The following is a 25,077-nucleotide window of genomic DNA, read 5'->3' on the forward strand; positions in this document are numbered from 1 at the left end:
TAAATGAGTAATTGAATTGATGTCCGTTTCAGACAGTCCCCTGTAGAATCAGGGTAAGGGTTAGGATTAGAGTTACATTGCGGGTTAATGCTGTTATCTTTACAGCTCCTGTGAGGGTTGGGGTCTGGGTCAGGTGTTTAAAAATGAAATGAAAAAAGAATTAAAAAAATATATTGAAAGCTTCAGATTTCCTTAATCTTTGTGGGAATCATATAATGTGCAACTCAGATCTACCTCTTCGTGCAGTGACTGCCTGTAAATTTGCTGGAGCCTAATATAATATGGCCTTGTGCTTTCCACTAACTCACCTTCATTTCATTTTCATTACATTTGCTTGGTAGTCAGATTTTGGTGTGTGGATATTTTAAAACAATCTAACTGACATTAGCAAAAAATTAAAAATAAAATTAAAAAAAAATGCACAACAGCATCGTATCAATTTTTATAGATAAGATAAAGAAGAGCAGTTTCCCTTAGTTTTCTGTGCCTCTTTACTTTCTTACCTTCTCCCCTTGTGTGAGAAACTCTCAAAGTCAAAGATTTCTAGTTAGGCAAAGATGGCAGCGATAGCAGCAGTGCTTATTCATTATTGCAATACTGCGCGCACATCCCCTATTGGCAAGGGAGAAACTGCACACCAGTCAGTGAAATCAATTCTGTTCTGTGCCCTAAACCCAATGCAGGTGATGGAGAGGGAAGGGAAAGAGGGGAAAACAAACACCGCTCTACATCCCTCTGAGCCAATAGACACTTTGCCCTGGATTAGCTCTGGTGCTGCATAAGCTGGGCTTCCACAGCATGTGTTCAGGCGGTAATCAAGGCCTGCCTGGAATAACACAAAAAACAGAGAGAAACGTTTGCTTTAACAGAGTTTATGTCTTCTGGTCATAACACTTGAGAAGCCTCAGAGGCTTCTTCTCCTGTGCATATTTTCATTCATCTTAGAGTTTGCTTTCATTCAATGTGACCTCTCTAGGCAAATATTGTCTAAGACCATGAGTATCACATGAATGTGCAGATCTCAAGCTGCTCACTTATCTAGTACCCTTCGCATGATGCTTTATTTTCCTCAGCTGATCATCTAGATTGTGCCTGTTGATTGTGCAACAACAGCCTGTTGGTCTCGATTACCTGTGAGAGGCTCTAACTTTGGCCAGGAAAAATCATTTGAGGATAAGTAATTATCTGGGACTCAGTAAGTCTTCCCATGCTTTCATAACAGCAGAGATACACACACACACAAACTCGTGGAACCCCACTGCTTTGCACAATCCTGTGCACACTCACGTGTGTCATGCACTGATTTCCCAGCCAGTCCTCATAGGGTCTCTTACTTAGGACGGGAGTGTAGGGGAGCAGCCAGAAGCTGTTTGCATTCCCTGCTGTCTGCTGGGCAGCTTTGCTGGAGATGCTTGGGTTGCTTTGTTTTTCCTTGGGAGGTGGGAAGGAGCTTTGGGTTGGAGGCACATCCCGTGCCAGAGCATCCCAATGGCACGTGTGGGGCACTGATCTGCAGCAGATGAAGGGGAGGAGGTCCCAGCACAGCTCTGCACCATGCTCTGCCACACTGGGCAGCTTGTTCCTGGCTCAGCAGCGTCATCAGACAAGAAGCAGGGAAGGAAATCAAGGATGGGGGGTACCATCAAACGCAGTTAGTGCATGCCTGTGCAAGACAAACAGACCCAGAGCTTGCAGGTTGTTCCTGCTTTTGTAGCATTTGTGTGCTGTAGCTGAGCAAAAGGTTCTGCTGCTTGAATCTTCTTCTGCAAGAGCCGCCTACCGGTAAATGTCTGCGGGGATGTACTCGGTGTGCACGTCTGAAGCCATTTGAGAACCTAGTCGTTCTTGCTGCAGGACCCCTGTCTTCTGTTAAAAGCTGAACGGTCCCCAGAGCACCTGTTTCCATCAGCTACCACCATCCAAAGCAGCCAGCCTTCTTACAGTCACCTGGCCCAAACATCCCTTTTGCTCTACACTTGATTCCTGCAAGAGATGGGAGCTCGGCACGCACACCATCCTTCCAACACCCCATCCCTACATCAAGGGATCACAGCGCTGGCACAGCTGAAACAAAAAGGGTGTGCGAGTTTCCTGTTAGCACTCAGTGTGAACCAATCTACCACTGAGCAACACCGTGAGTCCCCACTCACCTCAGCACAGGTCAACCTGTATCCCCAGCCTTCCCCTATCCATGTGCACAGGCACACCCATTCACCACCCTGCCTGCTTTGCACACCCCCATGCACACTCTGCATCGTGTGCCCTCCTTTGCATTCACAGACGTGTGCCAACCACCCCTGGGAACACGTACGTGCCTACACCTTCCACAAACACCCCTTTGTGTACACCTGTGTGCAACCCAACTCCTCAGCACACGCACGCGTTTGTGCCACCCTGTCCATGCACTCACCACGTGCCCTCCAGCAACCAAGGATTGCAGAGATGCTCCAGACTGTGCCAGAGATGGAATCTCAGAGTGCTGGGACATTATTGATCACTAAGGAAAACACTTGGAAGCATATTCAATCTGCAGAAGCTGTAATTACTGGGCACAGTTAGCTTTCCTATGGCTCAGCTGGAGGAGGCGGGTGCTCTCATACATCTGAGACACTCGCACAATGTTGGGATCATTCTGATGGAAACTATGTCTTCAGATATCATGGTTAAAACCATCCAAGATGATCATGCAGAGCCTTAGCTCTTGAGCAGCACTTCCTCCCCACCCTTCACTACTCCAAGCAGCTCCAACAAACTTCTCAGAAGAAATCCAGGCCAGCACAGACCTGGCAGACCAGAACCAAGTGCAGCTTGTGGGACGGCAGTGCCCACTCCTTGCTTCCACCCTGCTCCAGCAGGTTAAGGAGTCTGAGCCTCACTGGCCTTTGACAGCTCAAGACTTTCAGCACCTCATGCCAACATTTCTCACTAAGATACACCTAAGGCATTGAGTTCTCTTCTCACTACCTCCTCCCAGTCCTCCCCTAGGAACAGAAACCATTCAGATTCTACAGCAAACTACAGCATCTACCCTGCAAGAGCACACTGAACCACCTGCAACAATGAAACATGGTTTTGGAGAGTGGGTATGAAAACACACCTTTAGACAGCTGTCTCCCTGTAGCCAAAAGGAAACCAAGAAGGAAAAGTCCAGCCTGAAACATGCCCATGCTACTAGCCCAGGTTTTTCACAGTCAATGCAGAATCCATCCTGTTCTTGAGGTAACAAACGACCAGTGAGTCTCCCGTTGCTCCACCCCTTCTCCTTCAAAGCCTGAAAAAGAAAGAATAAACAAGCAGAAGAAACCCAGACGTACCTTTCCACACACAAAGCAGAAAGTGGAACAGCAGTTGTCTCCTTCCTGAGACATGGTGGGGAGCATCCCAGAGGAAGCCCAAGTTCTTTGCTTCTCTCCACAGGGACTTCAAGCACTCTTGGCAAGAGCTGCTTTTGTTCTTTCTTCAATTGCTTCCATCACCAGAATTTCCTTTGGAAAAGGAACCCGAATGAAAGAATCAGCAAATGAAAAAGAATGAGCAATAGCCACTTTACCAGCTTTCTTCTGACACTCAATTTAGACTCTTGACTCGGGCAAGGTCTTAAAATCAGCTGGTTACAAGAACTGTCCCAAAATATATCCAACATCTGTACAGCTGCCATTCTTTCTGACAGCGAGTGTAATCACAGAATCATAGAATGGCCCAGGTTGGAAGGGACCTCAAGGATCATGAAGATCAATCACCTCCCTGTCCCTGCTGGCCATCCCCTCTTCTGATGGAGCCCAGGGGACCATTTGCTCTCTGAGCTGCAAGAGCACGCTGATGGCTCACGTTCTGTTTTTCATCCACCAGGACCCCCAGGTTCTTCTCTGCGGGGCTTCTCTTAAGGACTGCTCCTCCCAGTCTGTAGAAATGCCTGGGATTCCTCCAGACCAAGTGCAAAACCTTGCACTTTGCTGTGTTCAACCTCATTAGATTCACCTAGGCCAACCTCTCGGTTGAGCTCCCTCTGAATGGCATCCCTTCCTTCCACTGCGTCAGCCGCACCACTCAGCAAACAGCAGAGGGTGCACTCCATTGCATCATTGGTGTCTCTGATAACCATGTAAAAAAGCACTGGTCCCAAGACAGACTCCTGGATGACACCACTTGTTATCGGCCTCCACCTGGACATCAAACCATGAATCACCACCCTCTGTCCTCTACAAAACCTCTTTGTCTTCTGCTCCTGCTGCAGCTGCAATGGCTGCACCAGCATGACTCACGTGTTTGACAATCCTCCAGCTCTGGCCTAGCCATGCACAGCAGCAGTCTGTCTCCCTCCCAGCTCACTCACCAGTGTGCTGCTGTGCCCCAAATTCAGTGTAGCAGCATTGAGAGCAGGCAGCACCCATCACCCTCCTCTAACTCTCTCTGCCAGCTGTGATGAGGACTGACACAGCACGCCCACCCCAGCCCAGCTTTTCTGCTGAGACACCTCCCAGCAACCACCCAGCACCAATCCCAGTTGCTGCAAAATGTCTGAGAGCCTGCTGGAGTGCACTGACAATAACTTTGTGGGCCAAGCATTAAGCACACCAAGCAGAAGGGAAGCATTACTGGACATGCTGCACAGCAGGGGTTAAGACTGGAGGTGGTCAGGGCTGTAGTGACCATGCCCTCCTAGAGTTCCTCATCTCAAGGAATGCGGGCCTGGCAAAAAGCAAAGTCAGGACCCTGAGCTTCAGGAGAGTCAGCTGCAGGCTGTTCAAAGAATTCTTGCATGAGAGACACTGGAAAACTGTTTTTAGGGGTAAAGGAATGGAAAAGAGATGGTAACTTTCTCAGAAAACCTTTCTCAGAGCTGGAGCTTTGAGCTCCATCCCGACCACACGAAACACAGCAGAGGAGGCAGGAAAGCAGCATGGCTGAACCTGCTGGTTACAGGGAGCAACAAGAAGGAAATGGAGAAACAGCAGAAACGGAGACATGCAGCCTCGTCGCTTTGGTGGCCTTCTACAGTGGAGTGACAGCATCAGTAGGGAAAGGAAAAGCAACTGACATCACTCAGCCAGACTTTTGCAAGGCCTTCGATGTTGAGCAAGTTTCCTGTTAGAACTCAGTGTGAACAAATCTACCACTGAGCAACACCCTGAGCCCCCACTCACCTCAGCAGAGGTCAGCCTGCACCCCAGCCTTCCGCCTATTCTGCTCCATTGATGGAAGCACACCGGGCATCATTGCTACTCACCCGACAATGATGATAGGGGCAGAAAAGGGAATTCCTCTTTACCTTTCAGATGAAAAATTGATGACTGTGTGGAATCTTCCCAGTACAGCTGCGGGGCCTTCCTTTACTTGTATCCTGCTGCTCCGTGTCACAGTGGGAGAGCTGCTCTGGCCTCTCCTCTCAGCCTGTGCCTCCTGCAGTGTGAGCAACTTTGTGGATAGAGGAGACACCCACACAGACTTGGGCCTGGATAGAGAACTGTGCCCTACAACATAGAATAGCCCTTGGTACATTTACATCATGCACTTTTCCTTGTGTGTGAGCAATCCTTGCTCTTTTCAGATGGTACTATGAGCGTGTGACACCCCAAACACATAGTTAGCATCTGTCCATATCATTAAGGCTCTCATCAAGGCAGTTATTTCAGCCTTCTGAGGGGTAGTCCCCACGGCTGATGGTTGTGCTTCCATTCCCTGCTCAGTAGCAGTTACTGCATGTCCTGCCTTAAAGCCTCCTTGTCTCACAAAACTGCAGCTGCTGGTAAACCAGGCGTCTTCTGCATCTTCTAAGGGTTCGTCCTTCAGCTCCAACCGACTGGATGTAATGTGCAGCATCAGTTGTTTCAAAGCAGTGATGTCATCCTGGTTCTCCACCAGGGGAGTTCCGCTAAGGAAAGATACTGGGTTGGCAATAGTAGTTACAATTATTTCTATATCACCCTGCTCTACCAGGATGGCCTGGTATTTCGGGAATCTTTGGGGTGAAAGCCAATGTCCCCCTTTTGCCTCCAATACAGTAAACACTGCATGAGATATTAAAACTGGTATCCTTTGGCCCAGTGTAGATTGATGGGCTTCTTGAATATTGAGCACCAGTGCACCCTGGATATCCCTTACTCACTTCAAGCTGTTTCAAGTTTACCATCAGTCCGTAGCTGTGTATCCATGGTCGGCCCCCTCCTGTCATTCCTGGCAACGTATGGAGTTCCTTGGCAGTTTGCAGCTCAGGGGTTGAGCAGATGGCTTCTTTCTTGGCAGTCCTTAAGGTTCAAAGCCCAGCTGTCATCTCCTATCCCAAATACGTCACTTGCTGCTGAGTTAGTTGTGCTTTCTGTCAACCAAGAAACTCAGCAAACTCTCAGTCTATTGTACACAGTCCTTTTGTTGCTGTGGCACCCACGTGCTCCAGTAAAGTTCCACCCTAGGATGGAGGATCCCAGGTCTCAGGCTCACGAGTTGACCAGTTCTCAACAATCATTCAGCTGTTCTCACAACCCTGGGTAACACTGTCCAGGTTCACTGAGTCTCTTCTCCCTCTATTAGGGAGAACAGATACACGCAAGTACTCGTATGCTATCATGAGGAATCCAGTAGGTTACATTTAATTTAGAAGCATGATGCAATCAAAAGCTCGCTTAAATAAAAGCATACCCTTTTCTTTCACTCAAAATAATAGCCCAGAAAAAAATAAAAACAAAACAAAACCCTCATCATAATTGTTAAAGAAATTATCTACTAGATCTCGATGGAGAGTGGAGACACATGCTAGTTTTAGGAACACAGCGCTTATCTCATTATCTGAATGCATCTCAAGGCATGCTCCTTGTGAAACTGTGAGAACTTCTATCATTAACAGACGTGTACCGTGCCCTGATATATGGTTAAACCGCTTGCAGTACACTGTCAGATGTACAGGATGGCAGCTGTATGTGCTGTGACCAAATAAACCCCACACTGAAACCTTTCAGAATTTTAGGACCTACAAGTATTGCATTCATATTTAAAGTAAAAAATTCCTAAGCTACACATGTTCTAGGTTTCCATTTGTTAGATACAACATACCTTTGGAAGTAGGCGCCTGAAAGGATATGCCTTCTACTTGCTTCTCTGTCTGGCTCTTCGAAAAGAAGGCCTTTGGAGCAGGAAATGCAAAGGGCAGCTCATTTCTTAACGCTGACTCTGCATCAACATTCTCTGTGTTTGCACGCTTCTTAGATGCCACTTTTCTTGTCACTGGAGTTGACAGTGTGAATTCCATATCACCCAGTTGAGTATCATGCCTCGAATGCTGCCAGAGACGGAACAAAAGGTTTTCTGATCACAGCCGGAGAAGTTACTGTCAAAGAAATTCTAACAGCTGAGAAGGTCAGACACAATGCTTATAAAAATATCATACATTATTTGGCTATTGAACGAAACAGTTGAAAACTCTGATTCTCTCCTAGAATAAGTTCGTTTCTTATAGACTGTCAAACGCCATTTTTTGATTTGTTCATCTCAATTCTCCATTGAGGATTAACCCTCACCAGCTTATCTAAACATAAATATGAATTATCACTTGGTTTAGTTAAAAATTTGAATAATATCACAGTGGATTTTTTTGTCCAACACAGTAAGATTGAATTTCTTTCGGTACCTTTCAACCTCTGCCTACCTCCAGCCTAACTCCAGAATCTTATTAACTGTGCCTTATCTCTTCCCATTGTGTTTTAAAATCCTCACTGACTCCTTTACTTGTTCCCTTGCTTGCTGTTTCTGTGCAAACCAAACACTGGAGTTAGGGATCGCGTCAAACCAACCATGGCCTACAGGTAGAAGGCAACAAAATTTATGCTTAACATACTCTAGATTTCTAGATTAAGAGCTGTATTTTTTCTGTAAGAAACTAGCTGTACATCTTCACACACCTGCTTTGTTTTCTGAGTATTTAGATCAAGCGGAGATTCTTCAAACACTGAAGCTACATCAGAAAATTCCATGGATCCAAACGCATCTGGCACATGGCTGCAGTCTGGCACATCTTCATATGCCAGAGCCTTTTCAGACAGAAATGTTCCATCGAGATTCTTTTGCAGAATTAGAAGGAAGATTTCATCAGAAGATTTCACCACTAAAGTCTAAATAAGATTGCTTTGCAAGTTCCAAACTATGGCTAACAGCTAATGGAAGTCCACAGGCCAGCAGCAACAACTTTTATATTATGTTCTTAATATTCTAATTGTTGATATGACGTTCATATCAAGAGCAGAAGGGAAATTACTCTTAGAGCTCAAGTCATCTTTCACAGCCTGCGTCAACAAGACCAGCACCTCATAGCCTTTGGTTTCAAGACCCGGACCACAAGCTAGCTAATGATTTTACACAGAATTCCAGAGTTCAAGTCACTGTTTACATTAGGGCTGAAATTGTACTTAAAGCCTTCAAGTTCATCACACTTAATTATCACTGGCACCACACATAACTCCACGTTACATATGTGATCACACGCAACCTGGCAACTTCAGACAATTCCCAAAGCACTCCACTTGCACTTGGCTACTAAAGTACAGAAAAAGGAATTAACATCAGAAATAGCTGCAGTCAAAACCATCTAAGGATCCAAGTCTCCAGGAAACAAGGAAAGCAAATCCTCTCCAGGACTGTGTTCTAAAAGGAAACAGATCAGAAAGGTGAGTTCTTCCCCCCTTTGACCACCCACTCATGTAACGTCCATGTCATTTCTAAGTATGCTGCCCAGACCAAGACTGAGGATGCTTCAGAAGACCTTCCCTGCTAAGCCAAACAGAACAAGTAAGGTAGCAAAATATGTAGAGCCAAACGAGGAAAGGTGCTCTAAGAAGGTAAGCATCACAAGAGACCAACAGGAATACTTACACAATCCAAACAATGCACAGTTTCTGTTCCACAAGCTGCCAAGAGGAATGTGTGCAGTACTCACAGCGCACCATGTACACTGCTTACTGCAGTCATACTGCTTCGTAGGACCAGCCCAACTTACTAAAACATTTTAATGAGCAATTCGAACTGTCTGGATCAGCACGGTTCACTTGGAAGGGACCTTCACAGATAAACCTGAAGAGGTGAGGCGACTGCACTATCTAAACCTTAAAGCATATAGGACCTTAAAGCATAAGCTTAAAGCACAGAAGCATGACCAGCAGGTCGAGGGAGGTGGTGCTGCCCCTCCACACTCCTCTCACTGAAACCCCATCTGGAGCACTGCACGCAGTTCTGGAGCCCTCAACACAAGAAGGACTTGGAGATGTTCAGGCAGGTCCAGAGGAGGGCCATGAAGGTGATCAGAGAGGGCTGAAAGCACCTCTACTATGTGCACAGGCTGAGAGAGATGGGGCTCTTCAGCCTGGAGAAGACTCCAAGGAGACCTTAGAGTGGCCTTCCAGTATCTGAAGAGGGCCTACAGGGAAGGCTGGGGAGGGACTTTTCATAAGGGCAGGTAGCAACAGAATGAGGGGAAATGGCTTTACATGGGAAGAAGGTAGATTAGGATTGGATATTAGGAAGAAATGCTTTACTGTGGGTGTGGTGAGACACTGGAGCAGGTTGCCCAGCAAGGCTCCAATATGATTGCTTTGCAAGTTCCGAACTATGGCTAACAGCTAATGGAAGTCCTCAGTCCAGCAGCACAAACTTTTATATTATCTTCTTAATATTCTAATTGTGGATTTGACGTTCATATAAAGAGCAGAAGGGAAATTACTCTTAGAGCTCAAGTCATCTTTCACAGCCTGTGTCAACAAGAGCAGCACCTCACAGCCTTTGGTTTGAAGACCCGGACCACAAGCTAGTTAATGATTTTACACAGAATTCCAGAGTTCAAGTCATTGCTTATGTTAGGGCTGCAATTCTACTGAAAGCCTTCCAGTTCATCACACTTCATTATCAATGGCACCACAGATACCTCACAAAGAAGCATTATGACATCACAAAGGGGCATTATGACGTCAGAAAGGGCATTATGACATCACAAAGGGCATTATGAATCACAAAGGAGCATTATGACATCACAAAGGAGCATTATGACGTCTCAAAGGGCATTATGACGTCACAAAGGACGTTATGACGTCACAAAGTAGCATTATGACATCACAAAGAAGCATTATGACATAACAAAGGGGAATTATGACGTCAAAAAGGGTCATTATGATGTCTGAAAGGGGCATTATGATGTCACAAAGGGGTGTTATGACATCACAAAGGGGTATTGTGACATCACAAAAGAGCATTAAGACATCACAAAGGGGCATTAAGACGTCACAAAGGGCATTATGACATCACAAAGAGGCATTATCACGTCACAAAGAGGCATTATGACATCACAAAGGAGCCTTATGACATCTCAAATGGCATTATCACATCACAAAGGGCATTATGACGTCACAAAGGGGCATTAAGACATCACAATGGGTCATTATGACGTCAGAAAGGGGCATTATGACATCAGAAAGGTGCATTATGATGTCACAAAGGGTGTTATGATGTCACAAAGGGGCATTATGACGTCACAAAGGGGCGCTGGGAAAAGATCTCTGTGTGGAGATTGCTTCTACTAGAGGTAGTTCTATAAGACTGTTATATAGAGCTGTGCAGGGGCTGTAAATCTGTCTGCAGAGGGGGATGATCAGTTCCAAGTGTCTGCAGTCAATGCTCATGGACAGAGCCCATCCAACCTGGCCTTGAATGCCTGCAGGCCTTGAATGGGGCATCCACAGCCTCCTTGGGCAACCTGTTCCAGTGCGTCACCACCCTCTGAGCAAAAAACATCTACCTAAGATCCAACCTATACCTCCCCAGTCTCAGTTTTAAACCATTCCCCCTTGTCCTATCATTATCCACCCTCATAAACAGCCATTCCCCCTCCTGTTTATACGCTCCCTTCAAGTACTCAAAGGCCAAAATGAGGTCTCCCCACAGCCTTCCATTCTCCAGGCTAAACAAGCTCAGATCCCTCCACCTTTCCTCATAGGAGAGCTGCTCCAGCCCTCTGATCATTACAGTGGCCCTCCTCTGGACCCCCCCCAACAGCTCCACATCCTTCCCAGGCCTGGACACAGTGCTGCAAATATGGCCTCACAAGAGCTGAGCAGGAGGGGACAATCACCTCCCTCTCCTGCTGGCCACCCCTTTTTCAGTGCAGCCCAGAACACACATGGATCTATCTTTTCCATACGGATATTCCCATCTGTGTACATATGTATACCACACCTACACCCCCACAATCTGCTACAACTCCATAGAATTTTCAAGGTTGGAAAAGACCTGGATGATCTTATGATCTTATGATCTCAGATCTTATGATCTGGATGATCTTATGATCATCCAGTCCAACCATCACCAATACTTCCCAGTTAAATCACATCCCTCAACACAACACCCAAACTTTTTGTGAACTTCCCAGGGTTGGTGACTCTACATGAGAGAAAAGGGCACTCAGATAAGGGATTCTGCATTTGCTATTAGCAGAGGTGGGATGAGACCGAGCACTGCCCCAGCTCCTGGGATAACGCAGAAGGGCTGAGACCTTCCAGCTGCTTCCACCCAGGGTCACACAGCAAAGCCGACCCTGCAGGAGTCTGCATCATTCTTTGCATGGCATTGCTAAGAGGAAGATCCCCCCCCTACCCTTGGCTCTACACTCCAGCTGCTGTCTGCCATCTGTAAAGCCACCACAGCTCTCCTACTGGAGTTCCCATCTGCACAGTGACAGCTTGGTTTCTTCTTACTGTCAAAGCAGCCACAGCCTCAGTGCTTCTCAAATCTCCCCTTTTCAGCTGATTTCCTCTTTCTAGTGGCTGGGCAATTCCTCCCTCTCACAGTCATCCCTCTGCCCCACTCTGTGCCCACAGACCCACAGAGGGCACACAGAGCCAGCCCTGTCCCAGCTGCTGCTGCTTCACATCTGACAGTCTCAGGAGCTGAGATCCAGGCCGAGACAGCACTGCCCAGACATGGTTTGTAGGACGTTTGTGATAGGAAATAGGGAGGTTTGTGATTAAACCTGCCCCCTAAGGAGGAAGGCAATGCTGCCTGCAGCCCCAGCAGGCATTACAAAACATCCCCATTTACAGGAGGGTTTTAAATAGCACAATTCAGGAACTACAACTGCACAAATTCCCGCATGCCCTGGAATAAGTTTGGGAATGGACAAGGTTCTACCACCTGTGCAATGCCATAGAAAGAACAACCATCCACCTGTAAACCTCCATCCTCTCCCCTGCTGCACAAAGGGAAGCTCAACAGCAGTGCACAAATGTCCCAGCAATGTCTGAGCACTGCTCTGTGCATCCCAACCTGCTCATCCCATCCACTCCTGGCTGGGCAGCAGGATTGGGGTGGCACACTGCAATGGGCACAGAGGAACATGGAAGCCCCACACATGTGAGGAAGGGGCTGGCTGTGCTCCACACTCACGTTATCAGACGTGATTTGCCCTTCTGTGGGGAGCCTCTGCTCTTTCCCAGCTCATCCTCCAGCGTCTGGGACTCCAGGATCTCATTCAGGCTGTTGTTGGCTGCGGGGCAGCTCCATGAAGAGCCGCCCCTCCACCGACCGGCACACAACAGCCGCTCCCGCGCACTGCGGCTCAGCCAATCGGAGCCGGCGGAGCTGCCGCTGCCCGATGGGACCCCCCCTCCCCCACATATTGACCCCCCAGACGAGGAAGAGGAGGAGGAGAGCGACGAGGAGCTGCCGCAGGAGCTGACGTTGGGGCGGGGGGGCAACGCGGGGGGGGGGTCGGCAGTGGGGGGTGGGGGAGGGGGTGGGGCAGCATTACCCCCGGACCCCGTGGACGCCCCCCCCAGCCAAAGTGCTGCTCTCCGACCCCCGCGGGCTCTTTGTGCAGCCGCTGCCCTCCAGTTATAGGACCCCCCCCTGGGTGGGGTTATGGGGGGTGGGGGTGGGGTCGACGATGTGCCTTAAGCCGCGCCGGGGTCGTGTGACAAACCCCCCCCCCCCATCAAGATGAATGGGGAGCTGTCGGGGGGGGGCCGTAAGGATAAAGCGGGGGGGTTAATGACGGGGGGGAGCAGCGCTATAGGGAACGCAACTAATCTATGCCCCCCTCCTCCACATTAACACCCCATTGTGTGTGGGGGTGGTGGGGGTGGGGCACCCAATAACCCCCCCAAAGGCCAAACAGCCCCAACCCCCCCCCTCAAAGCCGCTGCCTTACGCTGTGCCCCCCCCGCATGAAGGGGCCCCCCCCATCGATTGAGCCCCCGCCATCCCATCTATAGTTGAGAGCTGTGCTTTTTGTAACCCCCTCCTTTTAAACCCCCTCCCCCCCAAATGTTGTGCACGTTGTGCTGCCCCCCATGAGCCCCTGACCCCCCCCCTTAAAAGATGGGGTGTGAGGGCGTGGTCTCGGACCCCCCCTCCTTTAAAAACTGGGGTGGGGGGGGATTGTCGCTGCCCCCCCCCCCCACCAAAATGGACACCCCCCTTTTAAAGGATGGGGTGGGGATGGGGGGGGGGGTGAAGGTGGTCTCAGCCCCCCCCCCAATAAAACGGACCCCCCACCCCTTTAAAGGATGGGTGGGGGTCAGTTACGGGCCCCCCCCGGCGCTGTGTGTGTATGTGGCCCCCTCCCCGTTTTGCCCCCCCCCCGTGTTGGAGTGTGCTGGGAAAGGATCTCTGTGTGGAGATTGAGGAGATTGAGAGGTAGTTCTATAAGACTGTTATATAGAGCTGTGCAGGGGCTGTAAATCTGTCTGCAGAGGCTGATGATCAGTTCCGAGTGTCTGCAGTCAATGCGCATGGACAGAGCCCGTCTCTGGAATTCCCAGGGAGCGTGCACCTTGGTAAGCACAAAAAGCCCATGAGCAGCTGTGTTAGTTCCCTAAAGATGTTTCCTTTGACTTTAAGGATAGTAGTGCATTAACACACTAAAGGCTTTCCTTTATTCCTAGTTCTCCTATCTCCTATCAACCTCCAGCTACCACTGAAGTGATACAAGTTCTGTTTCTGTGACAGAGACATGAATATCCTTATCTTTTGATATCTCACATGTGCAAGAGGCAGAACTTTCTGTAACAGATCTTAAGCACAGAAGTGCTTCTTCCAGCACTCATGCAGAGGGAGAAGTAGAAATGTACCTATGATTTAATCTTCCATTTCTAATTGAGATACCAGACTTGCATCTCAAGAGCATTAAGACATCCATGTTGTTCTTCCTCAGAACCAGTCCTGGCTGTGAAATCCCCCCTAACAACTGGTGAAGCTGTACCTGGAGGGGATGCCATGTTTACTATTGACCTTACAACAATGTGTTGCGGCACTTGGTACCTCAGTGGTAAAGTCTTAAAGGAAAGCGAGACCTGCATCATCAAGAGAACCCAAACTACTCACAGCCTAATGATAAAGAACATCACCAAGAATGATGGTGGAGCAGAAGTGAAATTTGTTGCCAAAAATGTTGATGTCAGCACCAAGATGGGAGTGAGAGGTATTTGCTTTGATCCTTCTCCTTTCCTCTTACAGTCAAGGCATAGTTGCTGTGATCTGATGATTAGAACTGGGGCTGCAGGCATTCACTGACTGTACCAAATACCTGAAACTGCATCCCATGGACTGACGTGAGTCCTGGTAATGACCTAAACATGATAGCACTGAGTGTAGGGTAAGCCAATCTACCCAGCTGCTTGGTATCTGAACCAGATTGCTCCATGCCAGCTGATGAATGTCTGCAGTTCACAGCTATTGGCCAGTGCATTCAGTCACCAGGTTTACCACTGCATCACCATAGAGCAGTACTTTCAGCTCCAGGTTCAGACAGCCTTTCTGATTGCACTGGAATAGTTTAGAAGTAGGGGAGCAATCATTCCAATAATATCTCTATCAATCAGCTTTGCATGACAAAATAGAACAAATAAACATTCATTATGGGAGGAGCTGTTTGTCATTGGGTGGAAACCTCTGCAGAAGCATGTTTAGAGCATTCTTAATCAGTAGAAGGAGATGTTTGGTTGATTTTTACTTAGTAAATCCGGCAAGAAGACTAAATGAAATATCTTGAATTGCTCAGCACTGACCCAATGATGAGTGCAGGAACAGAAGGTGATACTTTTTCAGAGATGTTGCAGCAAACATTGACCACGTTAGCCTGATATCAATTGAAATAACGAGGCCTTTGCTCCTGACAGGTGCTGCAGTGAGATTTACCAAGAAGAGCAAAGATGTAGAAAAGATCTCCGCTCGGCTGCGTGAGGAAGCCAAACTGCAGGCTGAGCTTTCAGACACAGGTGCTACTGTGGAGTGGATGAAGGATGGGAAGGAGCTCAAGGCCAGTGAAAAATATGAACTGCAAATTGTGGGGAAGAAACACACCCTGAAAATTCACAGCGTCTCTATGGATGATGCTGGAAGTTGTCAGTGCATGTGTGAGGGGGATAAAATGCTCTATCAGCTTTCAGTGAAAGGTATGTGACAGTCTGGGCTGTCCTCTTCCTGCCCAGGGCCAGCAGACTGCATTCACCTGACTCCCCGACAGTCCAGCTGTTGTCAGACAGCATCTGGGGTGTTTTCAGTGGCTGTTTTGACTTGAACTGGCCAATCTGCTTTGTAGAGCCATTTGATTTCTGTGTTCTGTGCTGTGATTCGTCCCTAAGATATAGAGGAAATCAAGGGAAAGATAGGAAAAAGAGCATCCCAGCCTTCCTGCTCTTCTCTCAGGGTGGCCACAAGAGATGATGTCAACAGCTCTTTTTGTAGCAGTGATCCCAAATGTAGAAGAGACCTGTGAAGAGTCACAGGGATGTTTACTTAGCTGTCATTCCATGGTGGGCTTTTTCTTGCACAGATGGAGAGAGAAACTGAACTTTCCCACGCAGGTCTCTGTTTTGCTGCAGGGTGTAGGTCTGATCTCTGAGATCCACACGCTGGGCCTTGATTGCAATAAATGAGAGCCCTTTGTTTGCTCCAGTGGAAGACTTTCCATTTCTGCAGTACCCTCTGCAGATGACACAAATGCAAATGCACCTTCTTCCCATCAACCATTGCCTTTTTTTTTTACTCTGAGTATGCATGAGGCTCTTTATCATATTCTGCTGGCTTGTCAACCCTTGTTGGTCCATGGAGAAACAACAAAGCCCTAGAGTAGTGTATGCACTTTGGCACTGGAGAGCCTACTTAATTGCGTCTTCTCAAAGAACAAACTCCAGAGAGACATGGAGACATCTCCAAACAGAACTGAATAATGGGACTAAATTGATGGAGAGCAGAACTTCCTGCCAAGGCTTGTCAGCTAGTCTTAATTTTGCTTTTCTTCTCTCTCTCTGTCATGTTAGCATAATATTTAGTACTGGCAGGACTGCCCCCAGAATTAATTGAATTCGCTGATGGACGTTTCCATGTGCTTTGCACTTTAATGTGACTATCAAATGAGTAATCAATGCTGTTATTTTAAAATCTGTGCTGGCAAACTGTAAGACAAACAACTGCTGTTGGTAGCTTGGTTACTGCAGAATCAGCTTTCCCTATCATAGATAGGGAAGAGACCCTTAAGGGTCAGCTAGTTGGACTCCCCCCGCAATGAACAGGGGCACCGCAGCTCCATCAGGTGCTCTGAGCCCTGTCCAGCCTGACTTTGAACATCCTCAGGCTCACCAATCTTATACCCATGCCACACACTCGCAGTATTTCACCATTCAGCATCGCCACTTGTATCTTCTCTTGCTGTAAACCAGAGCTAGCTGGTAAATCATCTGCTGTGCGGGTCAGCTGTGTCTCTCCCATGGGCATCACGTGGCTGCTGGGAGGCTCTGAAGAGCTGCAGCCAGAGGTGTGTCACCCGCTGGGCCTCGTGCCCAAAGGAGCCCACAGGAAAGTGTTGTTGCAGTTTGTCATGCACTGCACTGCCATGAGACTTGACGTGCCAGACATCCTCTGACACGTGACCTCCTGCATCCAGGCAGGACATCTGAGACGTCTCCTTCAGCCTGACGTGGCTGCAGTTTCACACTGGTTTTACTAAGGAAGGAGAAGGCACGTGGATGAAACTCTTTTCCTGCTCTTCCTGGCATTAGCTCATAGTACAAGTAAAGCACTGTCAGGTCAAGCCTGGAGGAGAAATGCTTGTCACTGACATGTTCCTGTTCAGGGTGGAGCTGGAGGGTAAAATAACACAAGAAATTGTCATTGAAATTCAATATCTGTGAAATTCAGCTGGCTGCATTCACAGAACCTGGCGTTAAGATCTGTTTTCTGTTTTATATCTTGAGCCTCTTTTCCATAACCCAGTCCTCATTTATGAACTGAAGCTCTACTGAAAGCCTTTCGCTGTGTATGCTCATGCTGCAGTGCAGCTCTTGTGACCTTTAACAGCACATTCACGTTCCTCTGATCACAGGATCCTTAAGGTTGATTAAGACCCTCTAGTTTGACTGCTCACCCATCACCACCATGATGCTCACCATCAGCTAGCTAAAAACTCAGCAGAGATGATAGATCAAGCACAACACTGGATTTGGGATGGCTAGAGAATCCTAAGATATTGAAGGATTGCTTGCAGGTGGTGTTGGCTCAAGTATTCACCCTGCATCCCACCTCCTGTTCTGTTTGGTTGAGAATCATGCATTCTGCAATTTCACTTTGTAATTCAAAGACCCTGGCATTATCTGTTTGAAAAACTGATCTAAAACAAGCCAAGAAGACTCCGTTGGAACTGGTTGATGCAGAACAAAGGCATCCCCAAAGGACAAGTTGCGCTGTTTGATGAACATTATTGGATGAGAGCTAAGCTAAGATTTAAAAAGTTCTGGGGCTGTCTCTGAGCATCAAATACAGAGGAAGCCTGCATGATTCCCTGAGAATGGATACCTCCTACTTTGGTGTAGGGTGAAGGGAACACTAGCAGTAACTCCTATCACAAAATGTCACATGGCTCATTCAAAAAAAGCCATCAAGAGGGCTTAATTAATAGCACCAAATGGTCACAAGGTGGTCTTAGGGCAGGGAAGTAATCTATCTATGTGATATTGGTTGGTGCTATTAGTTCTTCACAGCTTGACTCTAGAGGGACTGTTCTTCTTTGGTCACCTAGTTTTAAAAGAATAGATGTCTCCTGTCTATTACAATTTTTAACGAGTTATTTGTTCACTGACGCCATAAATGTGCCTGGCATAGCAATTGGCCTTGTTATATTCAGCGACTGAAAGCAACAGTTGTTGCTCTAAGAAATGCAATACTAAGCTAGGTCTGCCTGTAGCTGACAGCCATCAGCTTGCTCCTCAGGCAGGTTCTGTCTGGATGGAATGAAGGGCATGAAATACTGATGTGCTCATCAAACTCTGCTTGTTAGCTTAGAGACAAGGTGTTGAATAGGTTTGTTCATGTATTGCAAACACGTTACTTAGCTGCCTTCATTTTAGCTTCAGAAGAACATGTGCAGAATACAGAATTGATTAAAAGAAATAAGAACTGTCTGCATAGAACTTACTCTTTCCTTACACAGGAGAATCAAGCACACGTTTGTATGTGAGTACCTCCAGAGGTGAAACTCGATCACCCAAATGTAATGAGCAGAGACATTGCAATCAGTTCTAACTGTATCTTAATGCTGTGCTGAATAAGCCTGAGTCAGGATGTAAACCACTTTCTCTTTTTTTCTTCAGATGAAGCCATTAATGTTGTCAACAAGCCCAAAACGACTCCAGAAATATCAGTCAGTCCTTCTGAAGACCTGGAGCTGGTGTGTGAGGTGTCAGCTGCAAGCGGAGCTGTCGTATGGAAGAAAGATCAAACAGAGGTGAAGCAGGACCAGAGGACAACCATCATCTCCCAGGGGACGCACCGCAAGCTCATGGTCAAAAATGTGACCCTGAAAGACCAAGGGAGCTACAGCTGTGAAACAAAAGATGACAAAGCAACATTCCAGGTGAAAGTCAGAGGTGAGAAAATGCTTGGAATCCCAGAGATAAAGGAACGCTTCATTTGGTGTGTCTTGCATTTGGAGGATCAACTGACAGCCTCTCTGGTGCAAAACATTTTGGCTATAGGACTTTCTTTGTCATCTAGTGTCATAGCAACACTTTTCTACATGTGCTTTTACATCCAGGAATGAATTACTGCAACAAACAATAGGCAAAGAGGGTAACTTGTGCAGCTCTTGTAGTCAGCTGGTGTCTGCAGGGTTACAGTGCAAGAGCACACCAGGCATGCAAGGAGTGAGAAAAGGGGAGGTGTTTGAAGAGATCTGGTTACAAAATTTGAATGACACAATTAGGTGGAAAATGCCACTAATCAGACTCATAAATGGCCTGGGTTGCAAAGGCCCACAGTGCTCATCCAGTTCCAAACCCCTTCTTCCTATGTGCAGGGTTGCCAAGCAGCAGCCCAGGCTGCCCAGAACCACATCCAGCCTGGCCTTGAATGCCTGCAGGGATGGAGCATCCACAGTCTCTTTGGGCAACCTGTTCTAGAGGGCCGTTCCCTTCTGATTTACTGGAAATGTAGAGAGACACGAGAAGAAAAAAAGAGAAGGGAGGAGGTTCAGCAGTGCATGCAGGTGTTCTAAATCTCATGTCCAAATCTGCTATCAGACTGCAAAATGTTTAGCTTTGTGATATGATGTGATATGATGTGATATGAAATGATATGCTTATCATTTCCCAAGGCAAAATAGAGGGGAAAGTATTTTCCTGTCTTAATGAGGCATCACGATGCTCCCTGTGAAGGGCAAGTAAAGTGAAAATGGTGAACTGGAGTTAGCTCTGCAGCAGACTACAGCAAAATGGTGTGGCTGTTGTGATGTCCCTGCAGAGAAAGAAGACCTGTTTACAAACAAGGACAAGGTACAAAAAGAGGTGAAGGCTGCACTGACTCAAAATGCCACGCTGAGCTGCGAGGTGGCCCAGGAGAAGACGGAGGTGAAGTGGTACAAGGAGGGGAAACTGATCACCTCGAGCAAGAAGTTCAAGGTGCAGTCAGAGGGCAAACAGCGTCGGCTGGTGGTGAGCCAGGTGGAGAAAAAGATGCAGGGGAGTACAGCTGCGAGGCTGCTGGCCAGAAACTCACCTTCAAGATTCATGTAACTGGTAGGAAACACATTTTGGTTGATATTCTTTGATTATTCCATAGTCTGGCTGTGGAAACGTCTGTGTGAACATGTCCTCTTGATTCTGCCATGAAACTGTTTTGGGGAGGATGAAAAGAAATGCTTACAAAAGTGCAGCTAAAATGATTATTTGTTTTTAACAGTGTTTCATCCAGCTCTTCCCCTAGGACTACTTTTATCATCAGCTGTCCATGGATGTCCAACTGTGATTTGTACAATGTGCAACACTGCTCTGCCAGTTGATATTTCAACAGTAGTAGTTACAGATCTCTACTGTGGCTGCACTGAGAAGGTTTGGTTGTCGGTGTCCTAAGAACTTTTAGTCAGAGGCATTGCACTTGCCTTTGGCTTGTTGAATCCCACGTTGACGACCATTCGTTCCATGTTCTGTAAATGTAATGATCAGTCGTGAATCCATTGATACCTTTCTAATTGTACATTTCTCATTAGTCTGAGAGTTTAGCACGGAGGTAGATCTCTCACTCCAGCTGCAGTAGAGATTGCTCTGGTGTCAGTATATTTTGCACAAGATCTGGTAAATTTTAACTTAGACTCCAGATAGCCATGGGCACATCAGCTGCATTCTGAGTGACCATTAGTGAGCTGGCTGATGACGAGGGTTTGTCTTCTGTTTTATTTGTAGCTGCACTCTACAGGTTTTTGCTCATAAGTCATCTTGTTCTCTGTTAACTTTACAGTTCTCGTCTTGTATTCTGAGCTGATTAGGACAGGGAATCTGTTTTCTCCTCTTCTTTCTTATGGCAGTGAACACATTGGAGCTTAATCCTGGTCAAGGTTTGGCATTTGATCAGCTGTGTGGAGGAGCAACTGTACTGGGAGTCTACTGCCTTTCTGCTCACACAGACCTGGTGTCCTTGCAGGGCATAGCTTGCGTTCTGTTCCCTTGTAAAGGTCACAGTCTTTGCTCTCTCCGTCTTGGGGCATTCTGCTCCTTCAGTCCCTGGTGTGCAATATATCTCTGCTCCTGTAGTAGACAGTTTTGCTGCTGCCTGTGGTGTAGACTCTAAACTATCAGCTCTTACTGTTCCCACACCACGTGGATGTGATTCTGGGGCCTTTGGATCTGTTCCGTGAGTTGTGTCGCTCATGCTTTTGGCTCAGGAAACTGGCAGTTTCAGCAAATAGTGGATTACAGACAGGGTAGATTTGGGAGGTATCTGTCAGAGCAAATGAAACATGAACGTTGACAGAAAGACTATGGCAACAGCTGGAATCAATCAAGTTAATCCTCAGCAGCCAAAGCCAGCCCACGTCTTATTGCAGAGGTGTAGGGAGAAAACCCAGAAATGTAGTGCTTTTACACTTGAATTTTGCTAGCTGAGGGCTATTATAAGCTGTTTGCCTCAGAAACCAAAGGTTTTCTGTTCTCTTTCAGACCGGATGAGCTCATGGCTGCACAGGGTAATGTAATACCTCCTCCTCTGCCATACGTGGAGAGTGCTTGCTTAGCTACCGTTTCTCATGTGTACCACCGTAACATGACGTGCAAGTCCAGCCCTCACTGCAAAATGATGTGGTGTGAAAGTCAGGAGGGATTATGAGTACTCTTGGAGTGGTTGGCTCTTTCACTACAGAAATCCTCATCTTACTAGCTTCTCCCAAAGTGCAATGGCTTTCTGAGTCTTAATTTGTCCTCTTACCACTGCACTCAGAAAGCTTTTCAGGGTTCCTCTACCCCACGGTTCCACTCGTAGCACAGAACAATCCCATTTTAAGGACATGTTGAATGTTAGGTGCTCAGTGTTGAGCGTTACGGGATGCAGATTAGACCTTCTTGCTTAAAAGAAACAAGTGCTGCACACCTTGGAAACCTATAGAAAACTAGAGTAAAAAGGGCTGATTCTGCCATCTCATTATCTCAGTATTTGTGGTGCACGCTGAAATCCTTATTTGAAGTGGGCCAAAGCTCCATTGCATTTGTGAGAAGTTTTGCATCACCTGGTTGGTCTAGGCCATGTTTGTTGTCTTGCTAATAAGCAACCCTTCTGATCTTCATCAAATCATTGTGGTTGGAAAAGACCACAAAGATCCCCACATCCAGCCTCACCCCATCCCACCATGCACACTGCCCACGTCCCTCAGTGCCACATCTCCATGGTTATTGAACACTTCCAGAGATGGTGACAACACCACCTCCCTGCAAAGCTGTGCCACGACATCACCATTCCTCTTCAGAAGAAGTTTTTCTTAACATCCAACTTGAACCTCCCCTGAAAATCATCAGTCAGAACAGGGGCTGTTGAAGATGGGCGGAGAGAATGATGCTTCTACAGTCAATACAAGCAGGGAGATCAAATGTAGAGTGTATCAACTGCATTCTTGCATTGGCTTCCTGCCCTGCTCCCTCGCCTTCAGTGGACTGCAGTGCTGGTGGTAGAGCTGTGGTGTGAATCCTGGGATTGCACGTACTGCAACGGTCAGCAGCACAGGAACTTGAGCTGAACTTACCCTCCTGGGCAGCTGCTGCCACTCAGAATTCAGACAGCATGCAGAGGAGAAAGTCATGAAGGAAGGGAAAGGGATGGCAGCAGAAGGCTTCACAGAGTGACAGCGGGGAGGAAGGAGATAGGGGACAGGTCCTGGAAGGGTTTGCCATCACTGCTGGGGAGCAGGAGCCTTCCTGGTCACCTGAGCTGGGTATGCCTGAATATGCTTGCGTGAATGATCTGAATGAGTGGTCTTCCATGTCTCCACTGCAAATAAAAGGCAATGTCAATCCCCCTCACAACTGCTAGTCCTGCATTCATGCTTGGAGCCTCTGTCTTGGTATCAGCATCAGGACCCTGGGATCTTTCCTGGACCCAAACAAGCATAGGAAGCTTATTCAAAATTGCTCTGCTGTTAGAAGCTGGCTAGCACTAGAGAAGTCCATGATGTAAGTGCGTCAGAAATATTCTGCACTCTACAGCCTTTTGTAGGGCAAACCATGGAATAGAAATGGAAGCCCTTTTATTTAGGGTTTATCTGTTCTTCCACGCCTCAAATAGGAACTAGCATGAACGCTCTCAGCAACCAGTTGTTGGTAAAAGGAGAATCAGATAAAACAGTCATTAAAGTAATCAATAAAAGATTCAATGTATCAATCGATCCCACTTAGCAAAGTGATTAACTGAATCCCCTTAACTGAAGTGTGTATGCCTAACTAATTACACTTGATATCTTTCTGATGCTAACTCCATTTGTTGACACAAAGGGTAAGGTGGGCTTTAAACACTTTCTTCTTTATGTGTTAGGTATTAAGAGGAGATGACCTCAGCCAGTTCTCTGAAGAATCAGGGGTTCCTGTGAGTACAAAACCATGATTTATGCATAAAACTGAGCTACAAAATCTAATGTCGGCCAAATATTCACCATATTAAGGGCTATATCATTACCAAAGGGTAGAGTCAAAAGATGGTTTTCTGCTCTTAAATTTCTATGGTTTCCTGATTTTGAGGTCTTCATAACTGAGCTGTACTTGGCTGATATCCAGTGCAGAGTGGAGCAATATCAAAAAGACAGACAGATGAAGATCTGTCATTGTCTTCATTAGAAGAAATCTGAATATTAGGAGTCCAAGCTGATAGTAAAGACTACCCAGAGGGATGGGATGACCATAGGGACTATGCTGTGGATGCATTATAATGTGTGATAAACACTGTGAAGCAGAGTTGCTCCAGGAAATGGTCCAATACAACATAGAAGCAACTTTTAATGTCTTCCAGTCACAAGTTGCTCATATCTAATGTATATTTTACCCAATGTTTTCCAGTTCAATTCCAGAAGCAGAGGATGCCTTTATCAACAAGGAGAAGGTGCAGAAGGAGGTAAAGGCTGCACCAACAGAAAATGCCACGCTGAGCTGCGAGGTGGCCCAGGAGAAGACGGAGGTGAAGTGGTACAAGGAGGGGAAACTGATCACCTGGAGCAAGAAGTTCAAGGTGGAGTCAGAGGGCAAACAGCGTCGGCTGGTGGTGAGCCAGGTGGAGAAGAAAGATGCAGGGGAGTACAGCTGCGAGGCTGCTGGCCAGAAACTCACCTTCAGGATTGATGTCACAGGTGAGCGAAATTGTTTCGATTGTATTGAACCCCCCAACAAAGAAGGAGGGGAAAGTTAAGTGGTTTGACACATTCAACCCCAGCATTCAGTGATGTAGACGGTGCTTAAATTCTGTTTAATTCATATAGTTTTCTGTTTGCCTTCTGAAGCTATGAACGCAGAGGACTTGGGTAGCCTCAGCTTCAGACAGGCTGGAAATAATTTGGGAATTTCCCTGGGGATCTCAAGTAGATGCAATGATAGCAAAATGAGAAGTCAATAATTACAGGGGAAATTAAAGAATATTAAAGATATCTTCAGGGCACAAGCACACCCCTGCAAATGCTTCTTCCTAAATAGTCTCAGAGACAGCATTTGGTCACAATGCTAGACGGCGGCATTGGTGGTTTCTATTAAATTAAAGAAACCTGCAACTAAAAAGGTTTTCCCGTATTTTCTTTTGTTTTCTTCTCTATAGCAGGTACAAAAGAAATGCTTAAAAATAGAAAGGCTTCAAGCTGGTGCTTTTCATTCCAAAATGGAGGAAGACAGGCGTTCATTTATTAGGAGAGTCTGATAAGAAAGTGGAACAAGGCTTTTTACCAGGGTCTGTAGCAACATAAGAAGGGGCAATGGTTTCAAAAGTGAAGAGGGTAGACTCAGTTTGGACATGAGAAAAGTTCTTTATGATGAGGGTGGTGATACACTGGAACAGATTGTCCAGTGAAGGTTGTGGGTGAGTCATCATTGGAGTGTCCAAGGCCAGGCTGGATGGGGACCCTGGGCAGCCTCATTTAGTGAATGATGTCCCTGACCACGGCAAGAGGTTGGACTGGATGATCTTTAAAGCTTCCTTCTATACCCAAACCGTTCTATGATTCCATAGGGGAAACCATTTTATTACTGCCTCTGAAAACTCAGGAGATATTAGAATTGTTTTCAGAAATAAGTAGGTGAGAAAAATACATTTCCTCACTATGAC

Source organism: Coturnix japonica, chromosome 32, assembly GCF_054131305.1.
Source record: "Coturnix japonica strain WE chromosome 32, WE-NBRP24, whole genome shotgun sequence".
Classification (NCBI taxonomy): Eukaryota; Metazoa; Chordata; class Aves; order Galliformes; family Phasianidae; genus Coturnix; species Coturnix japonica.